Raw genomic sequence first — 15887 nt, 5'->3', positions numbered from 1 at the left:
TTTTATTAAAATATCCTAAAATAAAAGAAATTTGTATTATATTTTTAAGTCTTAATCAAAAGAGAATTGTAAAAATTTATTTGATAATATTTTTAAGAGAGTATTTGATGATGAACATAATACAAATAATTATTTAATTAACAAAATAAGTGTAAAATTAGTATTGATAAAATTGTAAAAATTGTAATTTTAAAATTATTTATTAATAACTAAAAATAATTATTTGATAGCATTTTATTTTTTCTGAAATTCTAAAGAGAAGATAATTGTAATAAGTTATATGACAGTAATTTTTCATTTCTAATTTTTTTAACAAAATTGTAAAAGAGTATTTAATATTATTTTTTATTTTTTTAATTGTAAATAAAAAAGAGATTTGTAACATAGAATGTTTTCCTTTTTAAAAAAATCATAACAAAATAAATTTTTAAAGACTTATTTAATAAAACATTAAATTAGTATATAAGAACATGTATAATGATGTTATTGACTCAATTGGTGTATTTTACTTTTCATTCAATTTCTTATTTCGGATTGTGTTTAGTTTAAACTTTATGGTATAGTATTTTTTCTAATCCTAAGTACAAAGTTTATAATAATTCATCTATGCACCATGATTATAAAATATTAACTTGAACTTATATGTGAAAACGAGTTTTAATTATAAAATAAATCTCAAATAATATATGCAAAAAAAAAATCATAAAACTATAATAAAATGATTTATTATTTTATGGTTTTTATTAAATTAAAACATCAAACAAAACCAGTTGCTCATATCTTGTATATTTATAAAAAACTGTGACCTAAGAATAATATCGCAAATAAAGATGGCCGACGACAGGAAGATCAAAGGAGCGGTAGACTTGATCAGCAACTTACCAGATGTGATCCTCCACCACATACTCTGCTTTATTTCGACCAAATTAGCCATAAGTACTTCCCTCTTGTCTAGACGATGGAGACATGTGTGGTGCGATATACCTTCTATCTCCTTAAAAGGCCAACACACTGACTACTGCTGCTTCAATTAACAAAACCCTAAATCGATATACAGCTCCCAAGACGACAAATTTCACCTCCAAAGCACCAGGAGAGAGGACACTCCCAACATCGACCGGTGGATCAAGTGCGCTATGTCACACAACGTTGAGAATCTTTCCCTGGATTTCTGGAGTCCTTGTAATGATGAGGCGTACACGCTTCCTGATTTCTTCTACAACAGTTCTTCTGTCAAGCAACTCAACGTTTCGTTAAGCTATTCTCACACGATTGTTCCCCAGTGCACTGTGTCTTGGACATCCTTGCAGAAGTTATCCTTGTACTCTCTTTGATGAGTCCATGGCTAAGATTCTATCAGGTTGTCCGGTTCTTGAAAACTTAACGTTGTATCACTGCGATAAACTAAAGGTTCTTGATCTCCGCAAATCACACCGTCTGAGAACTTTACAAATAAGACGTAACGTGTGGGTGCCGGGGCCAACGCAGATTGTGGCACCACACATCCATTTTCTCAGATTGTTAAACTCTCAATTATCATGCATTTTCTTTAACGGAAGCTAAACTAGACATTTGTTATGTCCCAGTGATCCCTAACTTAAAGGCCGATTTTCTCCAAGCCGTGGTGCTAAAGATGCTAGAAAAGTTGCAGAACGCAGAGAAGCTTACGTTTGGGGGAAACTTTGTTCAGGTATATAATTAGTTTTTGGCTCATATTATTTTATTCTCTAATGCCTAATTAACAAGCCGTTGGTTTCACGGTTAGTGTTTTATAGGTTTGATTATGTCATTAGCTCGTTTTTTTTTTTTTGCTCAAGTGTCATTAGCTCGTTACCAATTCACTACTTTCTTTTTTTGGGTTCTTTCTATTAGATTTTATCTCTTGCTGAGATTCGTGGTGTTCCTTTCCCGATGCTCAAGGTCAAATCACTGATTCTTGATACAGTGATCTGTCAGTATGTTATTCCTGGTATAGAAAGGTTGTTACAAAACTCACCTGATCTAGAGAAGCTAATAGTACGTGGAAGGAATTACAACACCATACCGGTATATTCATCTTCAACCTCTTTTTCTAGCTATTGTCGAAGGACCGTCTTTGTATCTTGTTTATGTTTTACAGGGGGAGCATCTTGACCAATACTTGCAACTACTGTCCTTGTGTCCGGATCAGTGCTGGAGATCAAAAGATGGTTTCTCTTGGAATAAGTCTCTTCGGAATGTACGACCAAAGCATGTGACTTCATTAGTGAAACTTATGCTTAAAAATAACTAGACAAGATTGTCGTACTGTTGGACGAATGTTACCTTAAGTTCAAAATTGAAGACGTGGTGGTTCCAAAACTATCTCACAACAACAATGTCACCATTGTGCTCTCACCCACCAACAAGCCGATGACATCAGAGGAGTGGTTTAATGAATCATAGGCTTTGAATTTTTGAGTTTTATTGAACGTTTTTTTTTACTTTCTCTGTTTCTAATAACTGAAGTACTTTATTTAATATAGTAGAATAAGATTTTGGTTTGGTCACAAAAAGTAAGAGTTCTTTTGAGTATATATTAAAACCTGATGCTCTCCAATGTTGCTAGATTTAGCCTGGGATAATAATTCTATAATTACAAACAAACAACTGTTTGATATATAGGGCCTGTTTGTTTCTCAATCCGGATGAGCCATCTGGAAGAAGATGAGAGTTTTGTTTGTTTAGGCGCTAAAAGTGCAACTTATCCAGATCGATCATCCGAATGACTTTCAGAAATTTAGGCTTAATTTTAAAGTCCATCCAGCTGAACCAATTTGGATCATTTGAATGAAGATGGTTCATTCAAAATGGTATAATGTCTATTATGCCCTTAATGTAATTCACAAATTACAAACCTAAACATAATATCATTTTGTCACACATGAAAACCGACAAAACCACAAAAATGCGTTTTCCCGCGAAAACCTAAAAACTAATTTTTCACGTCAAAACCCCAAAACGCATTTTCCCGCCAAAATTGGAAAAACGTGTTTTTACGCCAAATTTGCAAAAACGTGTTTTCATGCGAAAATCACAAAAACATGTTTTCACGCCAAAATCCCAAAACACATTTTCCGCTAAAACACAAAAATACGTTTTCCCGCCATAACGTGTTTTCCCGCAAAAATTGCAAAAACGCGTTTTCACGCCAAAACTCCAAAAACATGTTTTCCCGCAAAAATCGCAAAACGCGTTTTCCCGTCAAAATTGCAAAATATCGTTTTTCCGTCAAAATGAAAAATCTTCTTTTTTCGCCAAAACCGAAATTTTTTGTTTTCCTGCCAAAACAAAAAAAAAATCTTTTCCCACCAAAACCGAAAATCTCATTTTCCCACAAAAACTGCAAAAATGTGTTTTCCCAACAAAATCGCAAAATCTCGTTTTCCGGCCAAAATCAAAAAATCGAGTTCTCCCGCCAAAACTGCAAAAACTCGTTTTCCCGTCAAAGTCGCAAAATCTCGTTTTCCGGCCAAAACCGAAAAATCCTGTTTTTCCGCCAAAACCGAAAATCTCATTTTTCCGCCAAAATCGCAAAATCTTGTTTTCCGGCCAAAATCGAAAAAACCGTTTTCCCACCAAAACCCGCCAAAACCGCAAAATCTTGTTTTCCGGCCAAAATCGAAAAAACTCGTTTTCCCGCCTAAACCGAAAAATCTTGTTTCCCCCCCCAAAACCGCAAAAACGCTTTGTCCCGCCTAAATCGCAAATTCTCGTTTTCTGGCCAAAATCGAAAAGTGCGTTTCCCGCTAAAACCATAAAATTTTGTTTCCCCCCCCAAACCGCAAAAAACTCGTTAATTTTGAAATAATTCTAATGTAAATATATTAGATTAAATAATTAAATATAATATAGTTAAAATTAATATCAAATATATGATTAAATCAACACAAGGGTATTTTGGTAATTTGTTTACTAAACATGGAAATGAAAATAAAGAAACAAACATAAGATTCATTTTGATGATTCAGCTAGATGAGCTATTTGGATGGACAAACAAACAGTCACAAAAATCTGAATAAATCATCTAAATAGATCATCTAAATAGATCATACAAATGAATCATCTAGATGGAGATGGCAAATGGTGAAACAAACAGCCCCATAGTTCAATAAACGGAGGCTACCTTTCGAGACCACCATATTGAATGAGACTATATATAACTTTACAGGTTGAAGGCTGTTGGAATTAACGTCAAAGAGACATATATGAGGGTTGCAAGCTGCAGCTAGATGACTCTTTTCTAGGGTTATCTCCAGCCTATCCACATGCTGAACAAAGAAACAGTCCCAAGGAAAGATAAAAACAGTATTAGTTTTTGTTCCGTACACACAGTAATCCCAACAAGGGTTTATGTAAGAATAACGCTTTAAGACGCAAGCGATCTTTAGAGGAGAGTGTGTCTCTCCTTACCGAGTCAGGATACTGAATGGTACGGTAACAGCGACCACTCTCGGCTTTCCAGAATCGAATCGTGTGATCATAGCTCGCTGTTGCGAGAACTACACATGGCTGTCTCATTCTCGATCCGGAAGTTAAACTTGATTTTGGGTCATGCTTAATTATGGGGCAATAAACTTTTATTGGACTAAACCCAAAATTAAGCCCAAGTTCTAGAATCTTTATAGAATTATCATCACCTCCTCAAGAAGAAAAAATCTATATATTGTACTAGAAAAATATAGAGAATAAAAAAAAAAAATCTAGAAAGTAAGGAGGTTATAGTAGAATAATCTAGATATTTGTAAGATAGTTTAGAAGACTATAAATACCTCTTCATCCTTTCATTTGTAATAACACAAGAAGTTGAACAAGAAAATTTTCTTAAAGAAAAAAATGTTATACTCAAAGTTCTCTAAATCTCTTTGAGAGTTCTTCCATATTGTTCTTCATACTTGGAAGTTTTCTTGTTTCTTTCGGGTTCTCGGGTATTACGGTCTTGGGCTAGTGCTAAGCACTATCAAGGGTGGTTACTTTTCATGTTATCAGAGCTATTCTAATCTTGTGCTCATCAAGATCGGGGTTTAAAGAGAGCTCGGGTTTATTCTAATTATGGAATCAATGGGTCGTGTTGTTGGATTGGGAATGGAAATCTTAAACCAATCTAACTACCGGTTATGGAAGTCATGCATGGAGTCATAACCTAGTGAGTGAGGACTTATGGGATGTCGTCGGTGGTAAAAACACAACACCACCAAGGAGAAATGCTGCAACCCCGGAAGCGACAAAGGAGGGGACACAGAAGAATGCCAAGGCGGAGTTTGCTTTGAAGAGGTCCATATCTTTAAGCATATTTGAGCATATCTAAAGGTGTACTTCCGCTAGTTCCATTTGGCGAGCTTTAGATCAATTGTTCAACAAGAAGAATGAGGCTAAGCTACAATTATTAGAGAATGATCTTGCGAATGCGAAGCAGGGGGAGTTTTCAATCTCAGAGTTCTTCATTAAGGTAAAGAACCTATGCTCTGAGATTAATACTCTAAATCCAGAGGAGTCAATTTCTAAAGCACAGTTGAAGCGGTCTATCATTCGAGGTCGATGGCCTGAGTATACACCGTTTGTGACTTCGGTTCAAGGATGGGCTACACAGCCTTCCTTGGAAGAGTTTGAAAATTTGCTAGTTTCGCAAGAGTCATTAGCCATGCAAATGTCAGGAGTCAAAATCAATGATGACTCGGAAAGCGCTTTTGTAGCTCGGAGACAACAAAGCTTCAAGGCGAAAAACAAAGATGGAGGTTCAAGACACAATGATGGAAGTGAAAGATCTTCTATGGATAAGAAAAAGTTCAAGTGCTACCGGTGTGGAAAGCTTGGGCATTTCAAAAGGGATTGTCGAGTCAAGTTGAAGGAAACAAATATGGTGGAGTCAAAAAGTCATACCGAAGACGAAGAATGGGGGAAATGTTTCACGGTGGAGGCTACACATCCAGGTACACCCACAACTAAGAACTTAAGAAATGATTGGATTGTAGACTCGGGTTGTAGCCATCATATTACCGGGGATGAGAAGTTATTTTCTAGTCTTCAACGTCATGACGGAAAAGAAGCCATTATTACCGCTGATAATTCAATCCATCGAGTTGAGAAGGAAGGGACTGTTGTCATTAAAGGAGATGATGAGGAACCGATCACCCTCAAGAATGTGTACCATGTCCCTGGAGTAAAGAAGAATCTTCTTTCGGTGGTGAATGCGGTCGACTCAAGTAACTATGTTCTATTTGGCCCAAGAGACATTAAGTTCTTAAGGAATATTAAAGAACTAAAGGCGGATGTTGTTCACACTGGAGCACGCGTCAAAGATTTATATGTTTTATCGGCCTCACACGCCTATGTGGAGAAGATGAGTACGAATGACAATGCTTCCATCTGGCATGCCAGATTTGGCCATATAAATATGACCAAGCTTAAGGTCATGGTGAATAAAGACTTGGTTCATGGGCTTCCAAAGTTGAAGATTCAAGATGGAGGAAGAATTTGTGAAGGTTGTCAATATGGAAAGTCACATAGACTTCCATTTGATAATTCAACCTCAAGATGCAGCGGTCCATTGGAGAAGGTCCATAGTGATTTGATGGGTCCAACAAGAACATCTTCCTATTCCGGGTTTCGCTACATGTTGCTGTTCGTAGATGATTTCTCACGGTACACTTGGGTATACTTTGTGAAGGAAAAACCAGAAGTGTTTCAAAGATTCCAAGAATTCAAGGTCACCGTGGAAGGAGAGTTTGGTCGGAAGCTGAAGACTCTAAGGACGGATAATGGAGGAGAATTCATGTCAAAGGAGTTTCTCTCTTTTTGTCAAAAGAATGGTATTAAGAGAGAATATACATGTTCGTATACACCTCAACAAAATGGAGTAGCAGAAAGAAAAATTAGACATCTAACCGAGACGTGCAGAAGCTTGCTACATGATAAGAATTTGCCAAAGGCCTTATGGGCAGAAGGCATGAGATGCGCAGCCTATGTCATCAACCGGATGCCACTCAGTCCAAACAACATGAAGTCGCCTTGCGAGATGATTCACGGGAAGAAGCCGACGGTGAAGCATCTCATGATATTTGGATCAGTCTGCTACGTCCATGTGTTCGACTCCCAAAGAAAAAAGTTGGCAGCAAAGGCAAGGAAGTGCATCTTTGTCGGTTACGATGAACAACGAAAAGGCTGGAGGTGTATGGATCCAGAGACACATAAATACACAGTGTCTCGTGATGTTGTCTTTGACGAAGTTTCATCCTACTATGGACCACATCAAGTCTTAGATGAGCAAGATGGTTCAGGTTCCTCTAGGAATGATGAACAAATTATTCAAGTTCCAAGTGATAAGGAAAGCTTTGAGAAGGAGGCTCAAGGTGAAAGGGGGAGCGTTGACCAAGATGAAGAAGAGGAGCATGATCATGGTTCTGTCGCCAATCAACGACCAAAAAGGAACATTGTCAAACCTGCTTGGTTCAGAGATGAAAGGTTCGTCACCACTTACTCTTGTTACTTTGCAGCTCCTCTAGATGAAGATGAACCATCATCTTATGAAGAAGCAAAAGGAGTTGAGGAATGGATGACCGCAATGAAGGAGGAGATTAATGCTCTCATGAAATATGAAACTTGGAATTTGGTTCCGAAACCCAAGGATGCTCAGCCTGTTTCTTGTAAATGGGTGTATCGACTAAAGCGAAAAGCAGATGGGAGCATTGATAGATACAAAGCAAGGTTGGTTGCTCGAGGGTTCTCTCAGAAGTACAGAGAAGATTATGATGAGACCTTCAGTCCAGTAGCAAAGATGACAACGGTACGCTCACTCTTGTCTTTAGCTGCAAGCTTTGGATGGAAATTATGGTAGTTAGATGTGAAGAATGCTTTTCTCTATGGTGAGCTTGATAAAGAAATATTTATGGAGCAACCACCTGGTTTTGAATCACAAGAGTATCCTAACCATGTGTGCAAGCTAAAGAAGGCCTTGTACGGGTTAAAACAAGCTCCACGAGCTTGGTATGGAAAGCTTGCTCAATTTCTCCAGTTTTGCGGGTATATGGTATCAAGTGCTGACCAAGCCTATTCTTCAAGAGAAGTGGAAGAGCTCATGTAGTAGTTCTCCTCTACGTGGATGATATGATCATTACTGGAAATGACGATGCTGAAATTGCTCGTCGACAAGAGGATATGTCGGTGAGGTTTGAGATGAAGAAGTTAGGCGAGCTTATCACTTTCTTGGTCTAGAGGTCGAGAGGGTAAAGGATGGAATATTCATCGGCCAACAAGGTTATGCAAAAAGGATTGTTGACAGGTTTGGAGTACACCAAGGAAAGGTACGTTCTACTCCACTGGATACTAACATAAGGCTCAAACGCGATGAAGGATCCTTGTTAGCCAATCCTCGACCTTATCGCTCTCTTGTTGTAAGTCTTTTATACTTAACAATTACAAGACCAGATATTGCCTTTGCGGTTGGTCTTGTAAGCCGGTTTATGCAGGAACCAAGGAAGCCACATCTAGAAGCAGCAAAGAAGATATTGAAGTATGTGAAGACAACACTTGGCATGAGACTGATGTACAAGTATAATGCCAAGATTTCTCTTCATGGTTTCACAGATGCTGAATTTGGTGGAGATTTAGATGATCGAAAATCGACTTCGGGTTTTGTGTTCTTGTGTGGAGACACAAGCATTTCATGGTGCAGCAAGACACAAGCAACAGTGTCTTTGTCTACTACCGAAGCTGAGTATAAAGCTTCAACACTCGCAGCCCAAGAATGTATATGGCGTAGAAGACTCTTTGAAGACTTGTTCGAGCCAATCAATAAATCGACTACCATCTATGGAGATAATCAAAGTGCTATCAAGTTGGCCAATAATCCAGTGTTCCATGGAAGAACGAAGCACATTGAATTGGAACATCATTTCATAAGAGAGAAGGTGCTTGATGGAACAATTGAAGCATTGGAGGTTAGAAGCCAGGACAACATTGCTGATATCTTCCCCAAGTCGTTACCTAAAGGTCAGTTCGAGATGCTCTGCTCCAAGCTCGGAATGGTGGATAAAATCAAGTTTAAGGGGGAGCCGGCGTCGACCCCGTTTCACTTCCGTTCTTCCTCTAGCTTAGCGTTGTCGTCTCGTATAGTCTTTATGTCGCTTTTGGATCTTCTCGTCATCGTCTCGGTGGGCCGTCTCGCCGTCGTTTACTCAGTCCCTTAAATCGCCACCGCCTCTACCCCTCATCTCGTCTCCGCTGCTCCTCATGCCCCTCTCATCGTCGTCGTCTCTCTAGCTTCCCCCGCAGTCGCCGTCCACTTTACACCGTTACTCGGCACCGCTCCTCTCAGCACAAGCGAAACCACTGGATCTACTCATCCCGAGCTCTGGCTCGCCAGATCTGTCCGGTTCTGTAGCTATAAAGCATCTACACCACTCCACGCCGCCTCAGTTCCTCTCACCGACACCGATTCGCCGGTACCAGACACCATCTCCAACCGCCTTTCACCAACCCTCGCTAGCTGCCTCATTGGTCTCTGTGCCGCCAATTTTCATCTAACATTGAGGCAGCTCCATCTTGCCATGGTCTCTACGGAGCTGAACTACACAGATTGATGTTATCACCACCTCCATCATTTGAAAGTTCGGGACCACTGTGGTCTTGTCTCCTTCCTCAGGCAGGAAGTGAATCCGCCAAAGGTCCGTTCTTTCCTCCATGGCAGGACCCGTCTGAACCACCGGACCTACTGGACCCTCTAGACTGTGCCTCCAGTGTGTTTTCACAACCCCCTTCGCCATACAACAAAGACTCGGAACCCAGCTCAGACGATCTTTACTTAATCTCTAGCATGACAGCTTCAATGGAACTGCGATCCAGACTCGGTTCAACCAAAGCTCGAGTGATCCAGCATGGTAATGGTGGTGTCCAAAGCTGTGTTTTGACCAATGTCCCCGCTTCACCAGTGATTCTAGTTAAGCTTCTTTCTATTAACTGGTCTAAGGTTCTTGAGAAGTCAAATTTATATATGAAATTGGAGCCAATAGTTTCAGTGTACAGGGTTCACCTAGCCCAAAGCCATGGTGTTGTGCTTAACCCAAGGCCACTATTTGTCCAGATATCACAGGTCAGTAGAGTTTGTAGTACTTCTACTTTGGTCACTATCACTATTCGGTTTCAAGATCCATCCATTTTGTTAATCAGCGCCAAATCCAAGACCATTAGACTCTCCATGTCTTTTGAGATTCACCTAGTCTCTTTGGAGAGTCTTGTTGGAGCTAGAGCTATTCTTGCTTGTTCCGCCTCCTTCCAAACTTTGCCGTTTGGTTTAATCAACGTCGATTCCGACTATTTCAGGCTCGTGGTAGTAACCTATTCAGGGATCCATCTGAAGATTTCCCATGGTTCTCCGGTTGTCGAGCTAGTTATCTCTTGTTATGTTGTTCTATTGTATGATGTTTCATCAGACCGTCGAGGATCCCTCCGGTTATTATCTTGGCTCTGGATGTAATCGCCTAAACTCTTCTTAGATTTAATATAATTCTTTGGTTTGACAAAAAAAAAGGGGGAGTATTGAAGTTAAACTTGATTTTGGGTCATGCTTAATTATGGGGTAATAAACTCTTATTGAACTAAACCCAAAATTAAGCTCAAGTTCTAGAATTTTTCTAGAATTATCATCACTTCCTCAAGAAGAAAAAATCTAGATATTGTAGTAGAAAAATCTAGAGAATAAGAAAAAAATCTAGGAAATAAGGAGGTTATAGTAGAATAATCTAGATATTTGTAAGATAGTTTAAAAGGCTATAAATACCTCTTCATCTTTTCATTTGTAATAACACAAGAAGTTGAACAAGAAAGTTTTCTTAAAGAAAAAAAGTGTTCTACTCAAAGTTCTCTAAATCTCTTTGAGAGTTCTTCCATATTATTCTTCATACTTGAAAGTTTTCTTGTTTCTTTCGGGTTTTCGGGTAATACGGTCTTGGGCTAGTGCTAAGCACTATCAAGGGCGGTTACTTTACACTCACAACTATGGGTTTCGCGAACTGGAGGATCGAGGACCGGAGAGCATAGCAGAAGAAAATTAAAGAAGAATCAATCCGCATAACTGGGGATGTTTTTGTATAATAAATATATTCTCGGGTTATATTGTCATGAATAAACTAGGCCGCGCCTTGCACGGGATATATTATAGCTTAAGATTCACGCAATATATCTTTATAATATTATTTGATTATTTGAAAAGTCAGTTTCCTAATTCTTACGACGGTTATTTACAAAGGTACCCTTACTGAATTAAAACATTAAATTTAAATGCTATTATTAATTTTTTTATTTAATTTCCTTTTTAGTTTTCCAAAATAACATATAAAATAAAAAAGGAAACATTTATAAAGTTTAAAAACAAATTTAAAAACGAAAAATGAATACATAATATGATTTCAATAAAAAGGAAAGTTCATAAAATAGTAATATTCCGTTTAAAATATATTTTTATATAACAAAAATATATTTTCAAAGTAGTAAAAATACTTTCTTTATATCTATATTTTTTATTAGATGAAAAGAATATATTTTTATATATTGTGATTTTATGAAAAAAAAGTTCACAAAGATAATTTTGATATTAAAATATAAATATTATTCCTTTAACACATAGTTTATACAATGTAAAATAAATTTACTCTAAAAGTAATAGAAATCATTTATTTATATCTATCTATATTCTTAGCGGATTACATAAAATAATTAAATAATATAAACCAATATATGTTTACTTGACTATTAATAATATATATTAAAAAAATCATAATCTTTAGCTAACTATAATATTGGAGAAATTACATGTTTACAACTTTCATGCTACCACTTTTCATTTTTACCACCACTAAAGGGACATTTTCAAAAATACCTTCTTCATTAAGTGGCAAAAGACTCATATGCTCATATTCTTTATATATATAATAAATCAATATTTAAATAAATAAAAATCTAAAAAATTAAAAAATAATTTTTTAAATTTTTTTCTGAATAATGCTATTTCAAAATTCAAACCCTAAACCTTAAAACTCAACTCTAAACCCTAAACCATCAATCCTAAACACGATTTTCTTTTAAATACGAACCCTAAACCCTAAACCCTAAACCATCAATCCTAAACCCTATTTTTTTTTAAATAAACCCTAAACCCTGAAACATCAACTCTAAACCCTAACCTTAAACCTTCAACTCTAAACCCTAAAACATCAACTCTAAACCCTAAACCCTAAACTTCAACTCTAAACCTTAAACCATCAACACTAAACCCTAAACTATCAACACTAAACCCTAAACCCTAAAACACTAACCCTAAACCCTAAAACATCAACTCTAAACCCTAAACCCTAAACCTTCAACTCTAAACCCTAAACCCTAAACCCTAAACCCTAAACCCTAAACACTAAAACCCTAGAGTTGATGGTTTAGGGTTTAGATTTGAAGATTTAGGGTTTAGGGTTTACGTTTAGGGTTTAGAGTTGATGTTTTAGGGTTTAGATTTGAAGGTTTAGGGTTTTAGGGTTTAGGGTTCGAATTTCAGAAAATATAAGGTTTAGGGTTTAAGGTTTACGGTTAGGGTTTATAGTTGATGTTTTAGGGTTTTGATTTGAAGGTTTAGGGTTTAGGGTTTAGAGTTTAGAGTTGATGTTTCGGGGTTTAGGGTTTAGAGTTGATGTTTCATGATTTAGGGTTTAGAGTTGATGATTTATGTTTAAAGTTGATGTTTTAAGTTTAAATTTAGGGTTTAAGTTTACGTTTAGGGTTTAGAGTTGATGTTTTAGGATTTAGATTTGAAGTTTTAGGGTTTAAGGTTTAGAGTTGATGTTTCGGGGTTTAGGGTTTAGAGTTGATGTTTCATGGTTTAAGGTTTAGAGTTGATGATTAAGAATTTAGAGTTGATGTTTTAAGTTTAAATTAGTTAACCATATGTTTTTTTTTGTCAAAGGTAATTAAAAGGTTATAAATGTCTTTTACCCTTCATTAAAGATGAAGATAAAAATGGTTAGTGTAAACATGAAAAATTGTACTTTGAAAATGATATTTTTGGCAATTTTCCTATAGTATCTTACAATTACAGCAACAATATTTTTTTTTATGATAAAGATAGTTTGATCAAATATTTACAAAATATTTTTAAATAGCATATAATTTTAGTGAGGTATATATATATACTATTTTATCATTATTAAAAAAAAAATTCTTAATTTTGAGTTTTTTTTTTCATTTTATGTTTTACTTATGCTTGTGGAACATAATATACCCATAATTAAAATACCCTAGAAAATCTAAATTATAATTTTAGAGATTGTTTAAAATAAATTTTTTTTTTTTTTGATGAAATGTGAAATTTATTGATCAAAGTAGAAAGAATGGGCATTTACATCAGCTATGAAAGACTATGAAGGATAAAACAAAATCTATACAATGCAAAAGAATGAATTTGTAAACCTCCTAGCCTATGTTGTTATTGCAAACCACTTTGCATTATACCAGGCAACTTGTGGTTCACCCTATAACGCAGGGACGTGATCCTATTACGTATAGACTTGTCAATGATCCGATATACTTGGTCCACTGTCCGAAAACCTGTGTGATGTCTCCTCTCGTTCCGCTCCCTTCACACGTGATAGATGCAGCTCTGAAACACCATCTTTAACAGAATTCTGTCCATATTGTAGAGAGAGTTAGTACTCACAAACTGCAAAGTAGACATCCAGTCGGGATCAGTCCTAGATCCAGTTAAACAATTTACCAGCTTATCCCATACTGTAAAAGAGTTGGGGCAGGCAAAGAAAATATGGTCTCGAGTTTCATCCCGCTCACCACACAGGCAAAGAAATTCTTTGACAACATCATCAATACATTGTTGAACGTCCCCGGGAAGACAAAAGATAACAAGAACTCAAGGTTGGATTTGCCTGCTTTATGTTCTAGGATTGAGCTGCATATTAGAAACAATGAGAAAATTCTGGTTCCCATTTTCAAATTGTCAGCAGAAGTAAAATCAGCGTTGTTCAAGTGGGTGGCATCAGATGTGAAGTTTTCTGATGGACATGTTACAAATCTATCAAGATGTGTTGATCAGCAGGGACATAAGTTTTCAGGGATGAAGAGCTATGACTGTCATGTGTTTATGCAACGACTTCTACCATTTGCATTTGCGGAGTTGCTTCAAAAAAATGTTCACGAGGCACTTGCATGTAACAAATAAAGCTATTATTACTTCTTCTTGGAAAAAAACTTATGAAAAGTATCTTACGTTGGCTTGTACATTTGCAGGCATCGTAAATTTTTTCAGAGATCTTAGCGCACGCACCTTAACTGTAGATGTCATCAGACAACTTGATGAGAATATCCCGATCTTGATGTGCAACTTGGAGAAGATTTTTCCTCCGTCATTTTTTGACGTCATGGAACATTTAGTTGTCCACCTTCGGTACGAGGCATTGCTTCGTGGACCTGTTCATAACGGATGGATGTATCCTTACGAGCGAGCCATGAAATATTTGAAAGGGAAAGCCAAAAATCTGGCTAGGGTGGAAGGTTCAATAGTTGCTGGGAGTTTGAATGAGGAAACATCTCACTTCACGTCGTACTACTTTGGGTCCCAAGTCCGAACACGGAAAACGACTACGAGCAGATATGATGATGGTGGTGTTATGCCGACATATATTGTTGAAGATGTTCCAGACATATTCTGTCAGATTGGACGTCTTGGTGGGAAATTGAAAGAAGTTTGGTGGTCGAGCGAAGATGATGCTCACAGTGCCCACACATATATACTTCTTAACTGCGAGGAGATTGAGGCATTTGAAAGGTAATTAAAATTAATTTGGTCGTTACATATTTTTACCACACATATATATATATGGAATATATATATATATATATAGTACTCTTTAATGATATATATATTGGCATAAAACAGCGATTTCGTTGCCCAAGTCGAAGAAGCTATACCAGGGATATCAACCAATGATCTCAACAAAAGGAAAGACCAACATTTTGTGAAGTGGTTGAAAACGCAGGTATAAACATCACAATATAATATTCAAGGTTGATTATGAAGTTATATATATATATATGTTGATGATCCAGGTTGATTATGATGATCCATTCTATCCCTAGTGGTTTCACGAAATGATACAAGGTCCGGTCGCTAAGGTCACCACAGCATCAATGTATTTCACACGAGACTACACTTTTCACACTTACGGATATGGAAGTCGGCGAGCAACAATGAACTATGGAGTATGTGTGAAAGGTGAAACTGATTTCTATGGAATCTTACAAGAGATCATCGAAGTAGAGTTCCCCGGCCTGGTGAAGCTGAAATGCGTTCTCTTCAAATGTGACTGGTTTGACCCCACCGTCAATAGAGGTGTTCGGTATAGCAAGTTTGGAGTTGTTGATACAAATGCTATCCCTATACCACCGCATACTAATAAGTAAGACATAACAGATAACCAAATTCTTGAATCTTAAAACAAATTTCAACTCGAGCATTTAGTGAATATCAAATTAACTAATATCCCGCCCGTAGGGCGGACCGACCCTAGTGTAAAATGTTTTAATGTTTCTATAGCTAAATTATTTGCTCGTTACTCTCTACAAAACATATGACTTAGTGCATCTCCAATGTATTACTGTATTTTTTACTCTAAAATAGTGCAACACCAAAATGTAGTTGAGTTTTACTCCAATGTATTACTCCTTTTTTTACTCCAAAAAGAAATATTCTAAAATAGTTTCACTTTTATTTAATTAATAATTTCTAGAAATACCTTCTACTTATAAAAAAATTACAAATGAACCCCAACTATTTTATGTTTAGAAAGCTTCCATAAAAGTCTAATTTATTTAAATTAAAT

The 15887-nt window shown here is 36.7% G+C and overlaps 1 pseudogene; it reads left to right on the top strand.

Moving 5' to 3' along the window:
- The first annotated feature begins 389 nt into the window (after positions 1-389).
- Positions 390-3105, top strand: LOC125594824 (annotated as a pseudogene).
- The last annotated feature ends 12782 nt before the right edge of the window (positions 3106-15887 follow it).

The sequence above is a fragment of the Brassica napus genome (genome assembly GCF_020379485.1).
Source record: "Brassica napus cultivar Da-Ae chromosome C5 unlocalized genomic scaffold, Da-Ae chrC05_Random_3, whole genome shotgun sequence".
NCBI lineage: Eukaryota > Viridiplantae > Streptophyta > Magnoliopsida > Brassicales > Brassicaceae > Brassica > Brassica napus.
Note: the sequence above shows the minus strand (reverse complement) of the source record. Positions and strands in the feature narration are given on the sequence as shown.